This window comes from Hibiscus syriacus, unplaced genomic scaffold (genome assembly GCF_006381635.1).
Source record: "Hibiscus syriacus cultivar Baekdansim isolate YM2019G1 unplaced genomic scaffold, ASM638163v2 tig00005566_pilon, whole genome shotgun sequence".
Classification (NCBI taxonomy): Eukaryota; Viridiplantae; Streptophyta; class Magnoliopsida; order Malvales; family Malvaceae; genus Hibiscus; species Hibiscus syriacus.
The window spans coordinates 167,919-187,373 of record NW_024062061.1 but is presented as its reverse complement, the minus strand read 5'-3'; the positions used below and the strand labels follow the sequence as shown (position 1 = coordinate 187,373).

The 19,455-nt window shown below is 36.7% G+C and overlaps 2 pseudogenes; one reads left to right on the top strand and one right to left on the bottom strand.

Moving 5' to 3' along the window:
* Positions 1-7,908: 7,908 nt before the first annotated feature.
* On the top strand, positions 7,909-9,005 carry LOC120199812 (annotated as a pseudogene).
* Positions 9,006-9,637: 632 nt separating this feature from the next.
* Positions 9,638-18,022, bottom strand: LOC120199809 (annotated as a pseudogene).
* Between the last annotated feature and the right edge of the window lie 1,433 nt (positions 18,023-19,455).

Below are 19,455 nucleotides of genomic sequence, written 5' to 3'. Positions count from 1 at the left end.
GGGTAGGCTCTCAAGCCCTAAGATGTTCCCTTAGGGTAACTCTTTTATGAGATTTACTGCAGTATAATTTTATGAGATTTACTAGACTATGATTTATTTTAGTGTACCTATCATGATTTTAGTAATGTTGGAACACCTGAGCCTAGCTCACTTTTCGAAAATGTTTTCCCCTTTCAGATACTGTTGGTTAGATACACCTGATTGAGCATTTGGAGGATCACATATCTCTTGAAGTATATGGTATTGTAATGTTTTATCTTTTAAGTTGACTCTAATTTGATAACATGAGCCTTATTTTAAAGTATTGGATTTTATAATGATTACTCCTTTGTATTTATATTTGGTTATCGTAAATTAAATTTTAAGACATGTTTAAATTAATTTTTTTCATTATATTATGAGTTGGGTTTTTATAGTATAAATTATTATAATTTCAAAACGTCATTTATAATGTGATTTTACCTTGATTGAATAATGGTTTCGGAAAAATATCTTAAAGAATCATGAATATGATCCACTAGACTTAGTCGAAAAGTATAGGTCGGGTCTAGGGGGTTACATTTAATTGGTATCAGAGCTTTTGGTTTCTAAACCTCGGACTGTGTATGAGTCCAAATTGAAAATGCGTTTTGAAATATTTACAAACAAGTTACTAAGGTCATGTCTCAAAGTTTTTACGGTTTTAAATGTGTTCGATACTCCAAGTGCTTATCTAACCCTAAGTTTTATCTTATGTAGTAAACTTGAGATCCACCAAAATGAGTGCTAGGCGTGGACGTCGAACTAGCTGTGGACGAGGTCGAGTGGCTAAATTTGCAGACCCGATCGATGAGATTCGGGTAGATCCTCCACCTCTGACAGGTGATCCTGATCATACGACCCCGACAAATTTACCTCCTACTGCTGGGATTGCATGACAACACCGATTAGGGGAGCAACCGATAGTGAGCCTAATTCTACCAGAGTCGTATTTGATGAGAATTTTGGTAGATAGTTTTTTTAGTTGATTCAAGGAGCGATTAGAGCTGTTGGTGTTGGATCCGAGGTGCCTATTTCTCATACTCTGATTGCCAATAGAGTCAGAACTTTTGGAGGACAGCTTGGTGGAGTTCCTACTGAAGCAGAAGATTGGCTCCAAGATACTGAGAGACGTATGGATCAGTTGGGTGGACCCAACTAAGAGATATTTGGGGGCAGTAGCGATGTTACATGGCAATGCCCACACCTGGTGCGAGTCAGTGACCAGTAGTGTTCCTACCGATCATTTGACATGGGATTTCTTTAAGGAGCGCTTTCGGAGCCGATTCCTGGGGGAGCGTTACTTAGTCCAAAGACGACAGCAGTTTAAAGGCTTGGTTCAGGGTGACATGACTGTTTCAGAGTATGAGATAGAGTTCTTGAAATTGTTAAAGTATGGAATCAGTCTGGTGCCTAATGAGAGAGATCGATGCCGTAAATTTACCCTCAGACTCAGATACGAGCTACATAGACAGGTTGTTGCCCTCCAAGATGAGATTTTTGATGTGCTGGTGAGCAGAACTAAGGATGCTGAGGAGATGGAGGCTTTAGCTTCTGGTAGAGAGCGTGCTGATCAGGAGCGATCTAGGAAATCTTATGGCCCTACTGAATCATCTGCACAGTCCGGTAAGAGGACTCGTACTTCGGCCCCTCAGAGGAGCAATGCACGTTTCAGGCCTGTAGCATCATCACCTTCAGATGTTAGTAGAGGTGGTTCTTCGGTTTAGTTTCAAGTGCCTCCCTGTGACTTTTGTGGTAAACAACACACAAGAGAGTGTTATAGGAAGACCGGAGTATGTTTTCATTGTGGATCTTGTGGTCATATTCGGAGGGATTGTCTTCAGCTAGCTTCGTCTGAGCGGACCGCTACCCAGACTCTTGTACGTTCTCATACTATAGTACAAACCCCAATTAGAGATCGTAGTCAAGGAAAGGCTAGAGGATCAACGTCCAAGACAGACAGTAGAGCCTGACCTCAGCAGAATAGAGGGCCAATAGTTTTTGAGGCTAGACAACCAGCTTTGGTTTACGCCACTAGACGTCAGGATGACAGAGATGAGCCTGAGGTTATTGTAGGTACATTTACTATTTATTCTATTTCATTCCATACTTTGCATTACTGGACAATGGCTCCACCCACTCCTATGTATCGAGCTCAGTATCTCGAAACCTTCAGATTCCGATCGAGAACACTGATAATACTGTTACGGTTACGAGTCCAGTATGACAGGCAATATTAGTGAATAAGGTATTTCGGCGTTGGCCTCTAGAGGTTTAGGGACAAATTTTTCTCGCTGATCTTATGGAGCTTCATTTAGAGGAGTTTGATCTAATTCTTGGGATGGATTGGTTGAATAAACACAAGGTAAATCTGGATTGCGAATATAAGCGAGCTACTCTGAAGACTTCAGATGGTCGGACTGTTGTGTTAATTGGTGAACGGCGTGTCTATCTCTCTAATATTGTTTCAGCTATGGAAATTAATTGTATGATCAGGAAGGGATATGAGACTTTCATTGCCTATATTTGAACACTAAAGGTTCCTTGTCCACAATTGAGGAGATTCGTACAGTTAGCGAATTTCCTGATGTTTTTCCGGAGGAGTTGCCTGGGTTACCTCCTGATAGAGAGGTAGAGTTCGAGGTTGAGACTTATCTGGGATCTTCACCTATTTCTATGGCACCTTATCGTATGGCTCCAAAGGAACTTATGGAGTTGAAGATCCAATTGCAAGAATTATTTGATCGAGGATTTATTCGGCATAATACCTCACCCTGGGGAGCTCCAATTCTGTTTGTGAAAAAGAATGATGTGTCGCTAAGGCTATGTATTGACTATCGGAAGTTGAACAAGATGACGATCAAGAATAAGTATCCATTACCGATGATTAATGACTTATTTGATCAATTACGAGGAGTTACTATATTTTCTAAGATTGATCTTCGTTCGGGGTATTATCAATTGAAAGTTAAGGGGTCCGATGTTACAAAAACGGCCATTCAAACTAGATATGGTCATTATGAATTCTTAGTAATGCCTTTTGGTTTGACGAATGCTCCTACAGTTTTCATGGATTTGACGAATCGTGTGTTCTGACCATATTTGGATCAATTTGTGGTTGTCTTTATTGATGATATTATGGTTTATTCTCGGATGGAAACAGAGCATGACGAGTATTTGAAGATTGTCCTGCAGACCTTGAAAGAGCATCGACTATATGCCAAACTAAGCAAGTGTGAGTTTTGGCTTCAAGAAGTGTCCTTTTTGGGGCACATTATTTCTGCTCGAGGTATTCAGGTTGATCCAAGCAAGCTCGAGGCTATTGTGAATTGGAAAAGACCCAAGAACGTCTCTGAGATCCGCAGTTTCTTGGGCTTAGCTGGATATTATCGACGTTCTATTGAGAGCTTCTCGATCATTGCTGCTCCTTTGACAAAGCTGTTAAGGAAGAACGTGTCGTTTGACTGGGGCAAGGCACAACAGGAGAGCTTTGAGAAATTAAAGATTGTTTTGACTCAAGCACCAGTGTTGATTCAACCAGAGTCCGGGAAGGATTTTACAATGTATAGTGATGCTTCACATTCAGGACTTAGTTGTGTACTAATGTAGGAGGCTAAGGTAGTGGCTTATGCGTCACGTCAACTACGACCACATGAGTGTAATTATCCTACTCATGATTTGGAGTTAGTAGCAGTGATTTTTGCCTTGAAGATTTGGAGACACTATCTTTATGGAGAAGTGTTATATTTTCACTGATCATAAGAGCTTAAAGTATCTTCAGACCCAGAAGGAGCTTAATTTGAGATAACGGCACTGGTTAGAGCTTCTAAAGGATTATGATTGTGTGATTGATTATCACCCTGGTAAAGCTAACATTGTGGCGGATGCTTTGAGTCGAAAGGAGGTATAGGAGTTGAGGTCTTTAATGACCAAAATGAATTTATATGACGATGGCACTTTGTTAGCAGAATTACAAGTTAAACCGACTTTGGTTGATGAAATTAAAGTTAAGCAGCCCCTTGATAGCTCATTGCTATCCATCTTTGAGCAAGTAGCAGGGGACAAGCTCAGATTACGCCCTTGATCAGGATGAAGTTTTATGCTTTAAAGGTCGTTATTGTGTGCCTGATGATGTTGAGTTGAGGCAGATTATTCTTAATGAGGCTCACAGTAGTCCATATGTTATGCACCCTGGTGGAGATAAGATGTACCGAAATTTGAGAGAGAGGTATCATTGGGTCGGCATGAAGAAGAACATCTCGAATTTTGTGGCTAGGTGTTTGACTTGTCAGCAAGTTAAAGCAGAGCATCAACATCCATCAGGTTTGTTACATCCTATCAATATTTCTGAATGGAAATGGGAGCGTATTACTATGGATTTTGTTACCGGATTACCTATGACTCCTTCGAAAAAGGATTCAGTTTGGGTTATTGTTGACAGACTTACAAAGTCAGCTCACTTCATTCCTATACGGGTAAATTATACTTTGGACAAGCTGGCGAGATTGTATATTTCGGAGATTGTCAGATTGCATGGTGTTCCATTGTCTATTATTTCTGATCGAGATCCGAGATTTACTTCGGGATTTTGGAAGGCGCTACATACGGCTTTGGGAACAAAATTGGATTATAGTACATCCTTTCACCCACAAACTGATGGTCAATCTGAGAGAGTGATTCAGATTCTGGAGGATATGTTGCGGGGTTGCGTAATTGATTTTCATGGTAGTTGGGAGAACTTTTTTCCGTTGTCTGAATTTGCTTACAATAACAGTTATCATACCAGCATTCGTATGGCACCCTACGAAGCACTCTATGGCGTAAATGTCGCACTCCGATATGTTGGACTGAGTTGCGTGACCAGAAGACTTTGGGACCTGAGTTAGTACGCGAGACGGAGGACACAGTCAGATTGATTCGTGACCGTCTGAAAGAGGTATTTGAAAGACAGAAGTCTTATGCAGATCAAAGGAGGAAAGATATTCAGTTTGATGTTGGAGATCATGTATTTTTGAAGGTATTTCCGTGGAAGAAAGTACTGAGATTCGGGCGTAAGGGTAAATTGAGTCCAAGATTTATTAGATTATTTCGTATTTTGAAGAGGGTAGAACCTGTTGCCTAATGAGCTCAATCATATTCATGATGTCTTTTATGTATCAATGTTGAGGCGATACCGTCCAGATCCAGGTCACATCATTCAGGTTGAAGAGGTAGAACTGAGGCCTGATTTGTCATTTGAGGAGGAGCCCATTCAGATCTTAGAAAGTGATGAGCGAGTTCTTCGGAATAGGCGTATCCTAATGGTAAAAGTTCAATGGAGTAGAGTCAATGGAGACTCAGTTTCCTCAACTATTCTCATAAGGTAAATTTCGAGGACGAAATTTCTTGTAGAGAAGGAGAATTGTAACAACCCGAAAAAAAAATATATATTTAAATTGGTGTGATTTGGTGAAATTTGGTGACTAAATTAAAAGTTTTGAAAACTAGTAGGCCATTTTAGAAGTAAAAGAAATTCAGGGATCAATCCCTGAATTTAGCTAAGGAGTGTCGGCAGCTTTGTTGATTTAAGCGTGTTTCCTGGTTTCAAACCAGAAAACAAATGTTAAATTGCTTAAACTTTGCTCTCTCGTACCCCTCATTCCAAGCCCGATTCCGACGTCGTCCGACTTCCAATCGTAAATTTGAAACCACCGTCGTGTTCATCTTCGACCTGTGATCAAAACCCAGTAAACCAATTATAGCGAAATGTTGCCAAACGACGTGAATTTCGAGTCAAAGTCTCGACGTTTTTTTAGCACCACCGCCGGAGAAAATCTTAAATTCATCTCCAATCGTTGATCAGTTTTCGACACCTCCCGCACCATCGTGTTCCTTGTGTCGTTCCGAGTCCGACAGTGTCTTCCTTGTCTCCGTAGGTGGCGGCGCGTGTGGGATGTGGAGCGGTCAAAGATTCAGCTGAGTTGAAATCGAGCTCTCCACCGTTCAAAAATTTGAACTGAAGTTGATAAGTGACTCAAAATCGCTTAAAATAATTTTGAGAATTTTTTTCAGGAATTTTCGGAGACCGGAGAAGCCTTCACACGCCCCCACGCGCCCCCCTGCACGTGGGGGAGTTTCGAACTGATGGGTGATGTTTGACCGGTCTGACCAGTCTGAACCGGGTTGACCCGACCCGACCCGTTAACCGACCCGACCCGGTGATATTTTAGTAATTATTTTGAAATCGATGATATTATGGTAATTATTTTGAAAAAGGTGATATTTTGGTAATTATTTTTAAGAAATGTGTTATTTTCGTAATAGTTGACTGTGGACTTCTGAGCATTTTTGACCAAACTTTGACCGGCTTTAACCGGCTATTAAACGACCTTAGATTTTGTTCGAGTATACCTATTCTGATATTTTTCGACGTGTCGAATCCGTTTCTGAAGTCCGTTTCGTCAAATTCGAACTCGAAGACCTCCAAATCATCAGTCAAACCCGTTGACTTTGATTTTGACCAATAATTTGAATTTTTGAATAGTCATATTTTATGTTTTTCGACGTCCTGATTCCGATTCCGCAATCTGTTTGGTCAAATTCAAACTCAAAATCCTCCAAATTGATAGTCAAACCCGGAAAATGATTATATACTTAAGAATTTTAGCTTTGAACAATTAAGTAAGAGTTGAGACTGATAAATTATTATTGTTTGAAGGTACAAGAGACTCTTCTGATCGTTCGACAGCTTGACCCAGCTCCTCTAGATCAGTTAAACCACGTGTGCCAGTATTCACCCGTAAGACCCGTAAATTTTATGATTTTAGAGATTAATTATGTTACCCATTAGTAATATAGTGTTATTATGAATTAGGTTCGAAAACTGTAGCAGAGCGTGGTGAGACCAGCAATCAATAGATCTACTATTTGAACCTATTATCGAGGTGTGTTCCCTATTTATTACTGAACTGTTTTATTTGTTTTAATATGTGGTACATTGAATTCTTTGGTTACTGTTTTATTGATGCACCGATTTAATGTGATGGTTTATTGATTATGACTGCTATCTCATTTTTGTTTTGAAATGATATATGATTACCATGTTTATGGATTTATGGAATTTATGTCACGATGCAATTGAATTTTTAAAATACGAATTTATAAAGTACAGCTCTGATCAAACTGAAAAATTTTACGGACCTAATGTGACTCTTAGGTAGGCTCTACGGCCTTGAGATCATTCTCGGGTAGGCCCTACGGCCCTACGATGTGTTCTTAGGTAGGCCCCACGGCCCTGAAATCTATCTTAGATAGGCTCTCATGCCCTAAGATGTTCCCTTAGGGTAACTCTTTTATGAGATTTACTGCAGTATAATTTTATGAGATTTACTAGACTATGATTTGTTTAGTGTACCTATCATGATTTTATAGTAATGTTGGGACACACTAAGCCTAGCTCACTTTTTGAAAATGTTTTCCCCTTTCAGATACTGTTGGTTAGATACACCTGATCGAGCACTTGGAGGATCAACATATCTCTTGAAGTATATCGTATTGTAATATTTTATCTTTTAAGTTGACTCTAATTTGGTAACATAGGCCTTATTTTAAAGTATTGGATTTTATAATGATTACTCATTTGCTATTTATATTTGGTTATCGTAAATTGAGATTTTTAAGACATGTTTAAATTAATTTTTTTTTCATTATATTTATGAGTTGGGTTTTTATAGTATAAATTATTATAATTTCATAAACGTCATTTATAATGTGATTTTATCTTGATTAAATAATGGTTTTGGAAAAATATCTTTAAGAATCATGAATGTGATCTACTAAACTTAATCGAAACGCATAGGTCGGGTCTAGGGGTTAAAGTGAGCCTTTGTTCTCAGAAAACACATGAAATCTAAGGTCTCGGGGCAAGTATTCAGCAGAGAATAAGACTAAATCTCAAGATACTGATTTTGAAACTCTGAAGATACTGGAAGAAGAAATGGCTGAGCTGGCAACTGAAAGAAGCAGAACTAACTCACCAAATCGCCGCTTTAGTTTCAGCTTGAGTCGTATTAGTAGAAGTTTCAGTTTTAAGGAAAGTTCTGCAGTCCCACAATTGAGCTCTGATTATGTTTCTGTGAGGTCCGGTCCAATGAGGTCTGATTCTTCTTGTTTTCTTGATGATGCGCACATAGAGAAGCTGAATGGCCGTCATAGAACTAGATCCAGCCCTTTTAGAAGGGTGCTGGATCCACTACTGAAGTCCAAGGGCTTAAATTCCTTTCGATCAACTGACCTGTTCAGCCATCAAAGGGAAGCTTGAACTCCTCTACTCCACGGCCACTTTATGCAAATGAATCCTTTCAGGAAGAAAAGTTGGGGTCATCAATGACTAAAGCTCTTCTAGAGGTTGCAATGAAGAATGGACACCCACTGTTCAGATTTGTTGTCACCAATGGTAGCAACATGCTTGCAACAACCGTGAAAAGTCTAGCATCATCTGACAAGGTGGGATCTGATAAGAACTACGTATTCTCTTCGGTTAGTGAAATTAAGAAAAAGAGTGGCAGAAGGATTAGTAAAGGAAACAAGGAAAAAACTGTGGTTACATCTATAATATCATTGGACAATTGAAGATTTCCGACATTCATATTTCAGATTTGACTGCGGCAGACTCTTACTATTACCATATGGTAAGAGAATCTGTTCTGTTCAGTGTGGAGCAAAGACAAGCTGATCAAGCATTGGTGAAGTTTACACCAAGTAACGAGCTTGCTGCTGTTATCATCAAAATACCTGGTGAAAGCGATGCACAGCAAGCTGATAAAGATGGATTCCTGTGCAACTTCATGGAAAATTCGAGCTCCAAAAGTACTACTGTCATACTTTCTGGGGGAGTCCATAGCATGCCAAACAAACATGCCTATCTTCAGCTTGGTTCCACACAAAAAGGGAATTTATGCAATTCAGTTCATCAATCACTGCGTTGCAGGCGTTCTTTATTGCCGTAACAGTTGTAAGTTGTTGGAAATCCTCTGATTTTCCAAAATTCAATAACCTAAAGGAAGAAATGTTTGATGGCAGCCTTGGGATGGACACCAAACCAACCATTGCAGCTGGAGCCATGCCTGCAAATATGCTCCTAACCCGCCTCATTCACCTGCTGGGAGGGTATAGTTAGTTTCGCAACGGTGGCCTGCTTCAATTTTCAGATACAGTTATAAAAAGTCTCGAAGAGTGCTAAACTTGAGGTTAATGGTCATACATACAAGGAATTGGATTTGGGTATAGGCTTGTTCAACATGGTTAATCGTCATGATTTTGTAAGAGTTGCACATTACCAATAGAGATCACTTGTATAAAGGATATAATAATGGTAAATATCATTCACTGTTTTAAAGTGTTTTTACTTTTTAAAATCAAGAACAGCATCGTACTATATGCTAACATAAACTTTGTAGTAATATGCCCAAGAAAATATACATAAAATGCCATAAAATTTTGTTAACAAGCTGAATCAAACTGAGAATAACGCGTTAAAGGAATAAGTTGCTTTAATAGAACATCCAACCATGTTAATGGGAGAAAACCAGACTCCGAAAAGGAATAAAAGCCAAAAAGAAAACACAATAAGGATGCTGATATAGTGAACTATGCTTTCAAATGTCGGCTTGGGAAGCATGGTGAATGCATATGTACCATTGACCGTTGATCCTTTCAAACACGTTTGTTACAAACTGTGCTCCCCAATTGTTACCTTTTGTCGTCTTGACGAATTCCATGCATATAATATACCCGGAATCTCCTTTAACGTGAACCCGGACATTTTTCAGTTCCATCTCCAAGGGAAATTCATAGTTCATCCACACAATCTCCCAGCTTTCCATTACAAAATCATAACCGGATATCCCATTTGCAGCTGGGTGCACACAACAAACATCATCTCCTTTTGCCCAAAGGTTCTACATCGTGGCTAAATCCCCTCGCCTAAAAGCATCATAAAACCGAGAATTTGCTGCCAGTACCGAAGCCTTACTATCCTCGTGTAGGACTCGGAGGTCATCCCTAACTTTTGCTACTTCAGCATAGTTTTCTTCCTCAATGGCAGTCTGTAGATCCCTCTGCAAGGTTTGTTCATCTTATATGATGCTTTCAGCACTTAGATCAATGTCATCATGTTTGGCTTGAAAAGGCATCGACGACAGCACATGCAGATGTTGTCTGAAGGGTGCTGCACTAAATTAATCAGCAGTTAGAACTGTGCGAAACTCAAATCCCAACAAGGAAAAACAAGGAAATTATATAGGTGATATGTGAAGAAACCTAAAGAAAAGATAATATCCATCCATCAAAATTCATATTGAAGAACTCAACAGAAGATAAATATGGGCTCAAAATGCGGATAATCTCGACAATCTATCAGAAGGAAAAGGTCATCCAACTTGACCAAGTACTTGTATGAAGAGGGAAAAAAAACTCAGAAATCAAAAGAAAATGTACGTTTAGTTGGTGATAAGATGCATATGAGACATATATTCTATGATATTTTCCTCATATTTGAATAACTAAAATTGCTTAAATTTTGGATTTTGATTATTTTTCGTATTTTGTGGATTAGGTTGAAGATTTGGATTAAACAAGTTCAAAATCTAATGATTAGCATGATCTTCACAAAATCCCCAAATTAAGCAGGAAAAATCAAAATTCAAGAAGTTGACAAAATCATAAGAGGTTTTCGCATAAGGCGTGGGCACGACTTATTCATCCTGAGCTATTACAGAAGAAGTCTTCAGTTAAGGCGTGGGCTCTTACCAGTCCGTACAACCCTAAATTAGGGTTACAAATTTACAAGGAAAAATGAGTTTAATGACGGTTGGAAGACTCTTTTGAATTATTCTTATCTTTAGAAAAGGATGAGGGTATTTTAAACTCCTATTTTTGTGGGATTTACTTTTAATAAACTTCCTTATCTAGAGTAGGAAAATCCTTATAAAATGGGAGTTAGGGCTTTCATAGGAGGCATCAGTTTTACATCAAGTTTTCCATTAAGTTTTCTTTAAGTTTTTCTTTTGGTGTTCTTTCAATTATGAGTAGCTAAATACTTTTGATCCAACTGAAGGATAATTGAAGTTTTGGTTCTTCAAGAATTGTGAGATCTAAATAATTTTCATTGTTCTTTTACTTCTTTGCTATTTATATATCTTCTGTTTTTATTAAGAATTATTGTCTTGATTGATTGTGCAAAGGGCCCGTTGTACAATTATCAGGTTGATAAATTGTCATTTAGAACTTTAAATCCGTAATTGTTTAAACGTTCTAATATTAGTGGTAAAGTAACATAGTTGATTTTAATTATGTTATGAAGGTATGTAACCTAGTCTAAATGAATCGAGCTTGTGTATTCGTTGGCTAAAATTAATGGTCCCTCTAGTGGTTAACGTTGTTGGTAGATTAAATCTTAAGAGTTTGTCTAGGGTTGTTCATTAACAAGGGAAATAATCAAAGAGCTCCTCTTGATTATCAAGAAACTAAGGAGAGACAAGTTGTTAGAGCTTTTCAATAACCATAACCAATTTAGTGAAAAGTAGAAGACTTTATCATTGCATCTATGATCAATTCTCTGAACCAATTCTGAAATTATACCTTTAGTTGGATATTTGCTTGATATTGATTTCTCTAAATTCTTAGTTGATTATAATTGCTTTTTCTTTTTATTTTTCTCAATTTCAAAACCCCTTTTATTTACTTTAAGTTTCATTAAAATAAGTCTACCCAATCCCTGTGGATTCAACCTTGCTTATCACTACTACAATTTTATATTTCTAAAAGCAAGTTTTATTATTTGTTAGATTCTACACCCACCAAAATTTTGGCGCCGTTGCCGGGGATTAGTGTCATTTAGACGTATTTTGATGCCTCATTCTTCTCATGCAGGTGAACTCTAATACGATCCTGAGATCGAGAAAACCGCTCGCAGGTTAAGAAAAAAAACTAACTTGCGCAACAAACAAGCTTCTTATTCTTCATCCCCTGAATCAGAATCTGCAGTCAACTTGGTTGATTTATCCAGCGATTCTGAAATAGAAGGAACAATGGCCAACGAAGAAAGAACTCTAAGAGAATTGGCTGCACCAAATGAGAATCAACAACCTCTCTGCATTGACTACCCAACTTTAGAGGTAGCTTTTGAACTAAAATCTGGTTTGATTCATTTGTTGCCTACTTTCCATGGACTTGAGAATGAACATCCTAATAAGCATTTGAAGGAATTTCAAGTGGTATGTTCAAATATGAGACCGCAGGGAGTGACTGAAGAGAAGATAAAATTGCGCGCTTTTCCGTTCTCGCTAACTGATAGAGCTAAAGATTGGCTCTTATATTTACCCCTTGGTTCTGTAACTACTTGGGCTGAGATGGTGTGGATGTTTCTTGATAAATTTTTCCCTGCTTCAAGAGTCGTCGGCATTCGAAGGGAGATATGTAAAATAAAACAAAAAGATACTGAGACCCTTCACGAGTATTGGGAACGATTCAAACGACTGAAAGCCAGCTGCCCTCAACATGAGATTTCTGAACAACTTCTCATCCAATATTTCTATGAGAGACTTCTACCCATAGAGAGGAAGATGATGGATGCAGCTAGTGGAGGCTCTATAGTGAATAAGACTCATCGTAATGCTAGGGAATTGATCTCCATCATGGACGCTAATTCACAACAATTTGGCTTTAGGCAAAACACATCTTCAAGAAGGGTGAATGAGGTAGGTTCATCCTCCATTGAACATCAATTATCGCATCTCACCTCCCTTGTTCAACAACTAGTTGTAGGAAAAACGTAACAAGTGAAAGCTTGTGGGATATGTGCTGCGATCGGTCACCCAACTGACATGTGCCCTACACTTCAAGATGATTCTCATGAGTACGCCAATATAGTTGGAAGGTTTCCTGATCCACCACAAAGGAAGTATGATCCTTACTTAAATACCTATAATCCATGATAGAGGGATCATCCTAACTTGAGCTATGGACCAAGACCATCGCAATTCCAGCGTTTTCCACCTAAGCAGTCTTCTTCAAAGCCAGGTATGTCCCTGGAAGAAATTGTCAAATCACTTGCAACTAATACACAAAAATTTCAGTAAGAGACAAGAACAAGCATACAAAATTTGGAGAATCAAGTGAGTCAATTGGCATCCTCCATAAGTCGGTTAGAATCCCAAGGTAAGCTACCGTCACAAACCATTGTTAATCCAAAGTAAAATGTTAGTGCAATCACATTGAGAAGTGGAAAGTAGTTGAAGGAACCTAGTTTATTGACACATGGGAGAGCCTTAGAGGAAGAAACTGAAAAGGAAGTTGTTGTTCCCCATACTAAAAAAGATCAACCAAAAGACTCAACAGCGAACAACCGAAGGAATTTGTCATAAAACCTCATTTTCCCGCTAGATTCGCTAAGTCCAAGAAAGAAGCAGAAGAGAAAGAAATTCTTGAGACATTTTGCAAGATCGAGGTAAATATTCCTTTACTTGATGCAATTAAACAAGTACCTCGATATGCTAAAGTTCTTAAAGAATTGTGCACCAACAAGAGAAAGCTCAAGGGTAATGAAAACGTAAGTCTGGGGGAGAATGTTTTAGCTGTCCTCCAGAAAAAACTACCCCCAAGTGCAAAGATCCATGTATATTTACTATCCCTTGTAAACTCGGTAATGTTAGGATTGAGAGAGCAATGTTATATCTAGGAGCCTCAATAAATATCATGCCTCTTTCTATTTACTCATCCCTGAATGTTGGTCCTTTAAAAGAAACAATAGTGATTCTTCAACTTGCTGATAGATTTAATGTATATCCTGAGGGAGTTTTAGAGGATGTTTTGGTGCAAGTTAATGAATTGGTTTTTCCTGTATATTTTTATGTGCTTGATATGCAAGAAGATGATTCTTCTAAATCAACATCAATTTTGTTAGGAAGACCATTTTTTTAAAACAAGTAGGACAAAAATTGATGTGAATGATGGTACACTTACCATGGAATTTGATGGTGAAATTATTAAATTCAATATTTATGATGCCATGAGATGTCCTAGTGATGTGTCCTCTGTTTTTTTCATGGATGTTATTGACCCTTTAGTACAGGAAACTTTTGATCAAAATGAATATGACAAGTTGAAAGATACACTCAACATGAATTTCACTTCTGAAGGATTGCAGGGAATCATGAAAAAGTCTGTGTTTGATCTTGATTTGAAAGATACAATCCAAGAACTAGAATCACTCAAACCCATGAGGCACCCAAATTGGAAACGAAGCCTTTGCCAAATCATCTGAAACATGTATATTTAGGAAAAGATAAAATTATTCCAGTGATCATTCCCAACAAACTCTCTAACTTAAAAGAATGAAAGTTTATTGGAATGCTTAGAGAGTACAAGGAAGCTATTGGTGGAGGAAAAACTTCTCTATCGATGAAATACAAAGTTTGGATACATGTTAAATATTTAAGGTCGATGATTATAGTTTCAAACCTTTTTATGAAGGTTCTCTGGTGCATACTGTTGGTCAAGCCATTTTGGAGTACCCAACTTAGGATAATTAAGAAGCTACGATGTCTAGCCAAAGACGTTAAAGAAAGGCGCTCTTGCGAGGCAACCCAAGTTTTCCTTTTTCAATTTCTATTTTTGTTCTTTTTATTTTTATTTGTTTCCTTGATTTTTCGGAGTACAGTTAATCTTGTTTCCTCTTTAGGTCAGAAGATGAATTTTTGTAACCCGTGGGCACGCCTTACAAAAGCAGAATTATTCCTAAAGTTTCTCACTATCCAGAAGATGTTTTTGTATAAGACGTGCCCATGTCTAAACTCAACACCACTTCTGGTTCAGGAAACAAGATTCAAAGAAACTTTTTAATATAAATGTGCCTCATCTTCTCTTTATTTTTTGCGCTCTTTCAGAAGAATGTGTGCCACCAACCGTCCCTTTCCGCTCCACCCGACCCACATCTCCGCTCAGACCGAGAATCAACCCAGCCTGCACATAACACCTTCACCCCCATCTCGTGAAGATACCGTGGTTGATGCTCAACATTTTCAGGGGAGTTTTCTACTCTTATTCTTTTATGGTTTTTGAGCATCTACTTTTGATACATTGAGGCAATGTATGGATTAAGTGTGGGTGGAGAGTATTTCATACATGGTTTTGCTTTGAACATAATTTTGCTTCAATTATTTTTGAAAAAAATAAGTATGCTTTAGTTCTTTTTTTGTGATTTTTCTCTTCGAAATTCTAGATTCTTTCGATGTTTATCCTTACATGATTTGGATTGTTGTGAATTATCGAATTAAGTTGAAGCATAATATGAGATTAGCTTGAGTAGTTAAATTCTTATTTGCTACACACTGGTTGATTACTCTTGATGACTGATTGAATGAAAAATGTGTGGGATTTAATACATGTTTACCCTTTTTACGAGTTTTTGGGCTAATGAGCACTCATTTTCAGCATGCTCCATTTCTTGATTGAGTGATTGCCATACATAGTTGATTTTTCTAGAACTTGCTTTGCTATACATATCGAAGACCACATTTTAGAATTGGATGCATCAAGAATGATAAGGGCATTTAGGTGAAACCACTTTTAGCTTTCGTAAAGAGCCTACCCTAATTATCATCCTTAGAAAGCCAATTTTGAGCCTGAGCCTTTTTGTTCGAAATTAACCATGGTACAAGCAAATATCAAATCCTTTTTGTTAATTTCCCCTCTTTTGAACCTTGAATTGGAGGATTGTATGAGTTTCTTCAAATGAGAATTCAAAATTATCTTGAGAAAATCGGAAGATGTTGGAATATAGCGATTTAAGTTGCAATCTCTTTCATTGAAAAAAAAACAAAAAACAAAAAAAGCAAAATCGTGCATAGGAAAGGAAGAAAAAGAGATTGTGCAAAAAAACATGTTATGTGGCTTGAAGAGAACATTTGAGATTGAGTTCCATGTGGATAAGTTTGTATGACTCCTTCGATAAAACCGCTCAAATTCATGTCCTACCAAACCTCACCTAAACCCCATTACACCCTATTTAAGACCCTGAGATTTTTATGCATTCAATTCATTGATTAGTGGTGGGGATATGATAGGTTAGCAAGCCTAGGGTAAAAATCTTTCTATGTTTTGGCTTGAGAGTTTATCGATACCCTAAACACTTCGAGCGTATTTAGTGAATCTAATGTGAGGGTATTAGATCCCACTGCATTTTGATTTCGAAAAGATTGATGGAGTGATTATTCATGTGTGTTAGTTTATGAGAACTTCTTCTACGAATTGCTCGTTCCTTACTTGTGTCTAGATTGGAGTCTGTAAGGCATGACAATTTTGATTTTGGAATGATGAGTAAAGGCAGAAGAAGGATTGATGTTGGGAAGAGTTATGAATTTGAACTATTGTATGCTTGAGGACAAGCATTGATTTAAGTGTGGGGGAATTTGATAAGATGCATATTAGACATATATTCTATGATATTTTCCTCATATTTGAATAACTAAAATTGCTTAAATCCTGGATTTTGATTATATTTCGTATTTTGTGGATTAGGTTGAAGATTTGGATTAAACAAGTTCAAAATCTAATGATTAGCATGATCTTCACAAAATCCCCAAATTAAGCAGGAAAAATCAGAATTCAAGAAGTTGACAAGACCATAAGAGGTTTTCGCATAAGGCGTGGGCACGACTTATTCATCCTGAGCTATCATAGAAGAAGTCTTCGGTTAAGGCGTGAACCGCCCTTACCAGTCCGTACAACCCTAAATTAGGGTTACGAATTTACAAGAAAAAATGAGTTTAATGACGGCTGGAAGACTCTTTTGAATTATTCTTATCTTTAGAAAAGGATGAGGGTATTTTAAACTCCTATTTTTGTGGGATTTACTTTTAATAAACTTCCTTATCTAAAGTAAGAAAATCCTTATAAAAAGGGAGTTAGGGCTTTCATAGGAGGCATCAGTTTTACATCAAGTTTTTCATTAAGTTTTCTTTAAGTTTTTCTTTTGGTGTTCTTTCAATTATGAGTAGCTAAATACTTTTGATCCAACTGAAGGATAATTGAAGTTTTGGTTCTTCAAGGATTGTGAGATCTAAATAATTTTCATTGTTCTTTTACTTCTTTGCTATTTATATATCTTCTGTTTTTATTAAGAATTATTGTCTTGATTGATTGTGCAAAGGGCCCGTTGTACAATTATCAGGTTGATAAATTGTCATTTAGAACTTTAAATCCGTAATTGTTTAAACGTTCTAATATTAGTGGTAAAGTAACATAGTTGATTTTGATTATGTTATGAAGGTATGTAACCTAGTCTAAATGAATCGAGCTTGTGTATTCGTTGGCTAGAATTGGTGGTCCCTCTAGTGGTTAATGTTGTTGGTGGATTAAATCTTAAGAGCTTGTCTAGGGTTGTTCATTAACAAGGGAAATAATCAAAGAGCTCCTCTTGATTATCAAGAAACTAAGAAAAAGACAGGTTTTTAGAGCTTCTCAATAACCATAACCAATTTAGTGAAAAGTAGAAGATTTTATCATTGCATCTATGATCAATTCTCTGAACCAATTCTGAAATTATACCTTTAGTTGGATAATTGCTTGATATTGATTTCTCTAAATTCTTAGTTGATTATAATTGCTTTTTCTTTTTATTTTTCTCAATTTCAAAACCCCTTTTATTTACTGTAAGTTTCATTAAAATAAGTCTACTCAATCCATGTGGATTCGACATTGCTTATCACTACTACAATTTTATATTTCTAAAAGCAAGTATTATTATTTGTTGGATTCAACACCTACCAATTGGCCTAGTACATAAAATGAATATATATATATATACACATATACATATATAAGCATATAATTTGTAAATCCAAGAAACTTACGTGGTCTTCCATTTGGCAACTTGGAGAGACACTGGCCCGTAAAAAAACTGGGTCTTGTTTCCTCTTGAAGCCTCAGCTAAAACCACAATACATGGCTTTGGAATTGGAATTGGAATTGGAATTGGAATTGGAATTGGATGCAAAAGGCAACGAAGACTGTTAAAACAAATAGAGCTTGAACATGGAATGCAATTAACATTTACCTACAACAATAAAAAAAATGATAATTGAATTACAAATATCTCTGGAAATAAATAAAATTTCCCCAAATTTATCTCAAACATGGCAGTTTTCATCTTCCATTGTTCAAGCAAATTCTTATTCAATATAGAGCAAAATTAAGCTTAGAACTATATCTATAGGATTCAAATTCACGAAATCGAAAGTGGTAATTAATTAGATTGACAAAAAAAAATAACCCTGCCGTTCAAATTCAAGTACTCAACAGCAACTAAAGCTTTAGCAACAAAGATATGTAGAAGTAGGAGAAAATTGAATTTACGTTGTAGCAAAAGCTAGATCCTTGGTACAATACTTTGTGTACTAATCTTATTTTTAATGATCCAATAAATATATATTTATAAGTTTATATTTAAATATTAAAAACTATACTTAAATGACCTGCTATCATATCCGTGTTGGTACAATGATTAAAGACAATTTTAAGTATTTAGATCTTAAGTATTTTATAAGACAACAATAAATAGAGTTAAGCCTTGGATTTATCAAGCTATAGACATGTCTTTGACACCATAAACTCAATAGTTTTGTTAGAAACCGTCTTTCGGTTGGGCCCGGAATTGGGCTTCGACTTGAATGAATTGGGTTGGGAGTCGCCACCGATCATTTATTTTAAAACAAATAGGTTGACCGGATACTTTATTTCTTACCTGATCTGCGTCTTACCAAAAGATGTGTTGGATTCGGGAGTCGGTTACAATCAAGGAAGGGTTAACACCCTTGAACTGCCCTTTCGGTACTACGTAATTTTCAATTGTCTTTAATTAAGAAAATTGAAAGTTTAACTTAAAAGGTAAAAAATAACGATCCAAATTACTTACCTTAGATAGATTTAAATGGAGACCCTTAAAAATAGAAATACTAGACTTATAATGAAACATATTATCGAATAAAAAATGCACCAATATGGAAATACTAAACACAAAAAGAAACCTAAAAATATGAGAAATAAAAATAATATATAAAAATAATAAATAAAGAAAAAAATAAAAGGAAAGGAAAAGAAAGGAAATAATAAATAATAATAAATTAAAAGAAGAAAATATTAAAAATGTAAAAATATATACATATATACATATATACATAAATAAGTAAAAACAAAACAATAATAATAGTAATAATGAAAATAATAAGAATAATAGAAATAGAACTCCACTTCGGGTAGTTTACCCTATTTTCTTCAAAAACACGCGGGTCGCATGTGCATGGGTCGGGTCGGACGAGGCTCCACTTCGGACGTGGGTCGAGTATTTAAGTTAAAAAATTTAAACTCTCATAATTCTCTGATTCTCAAAACATAGAACTC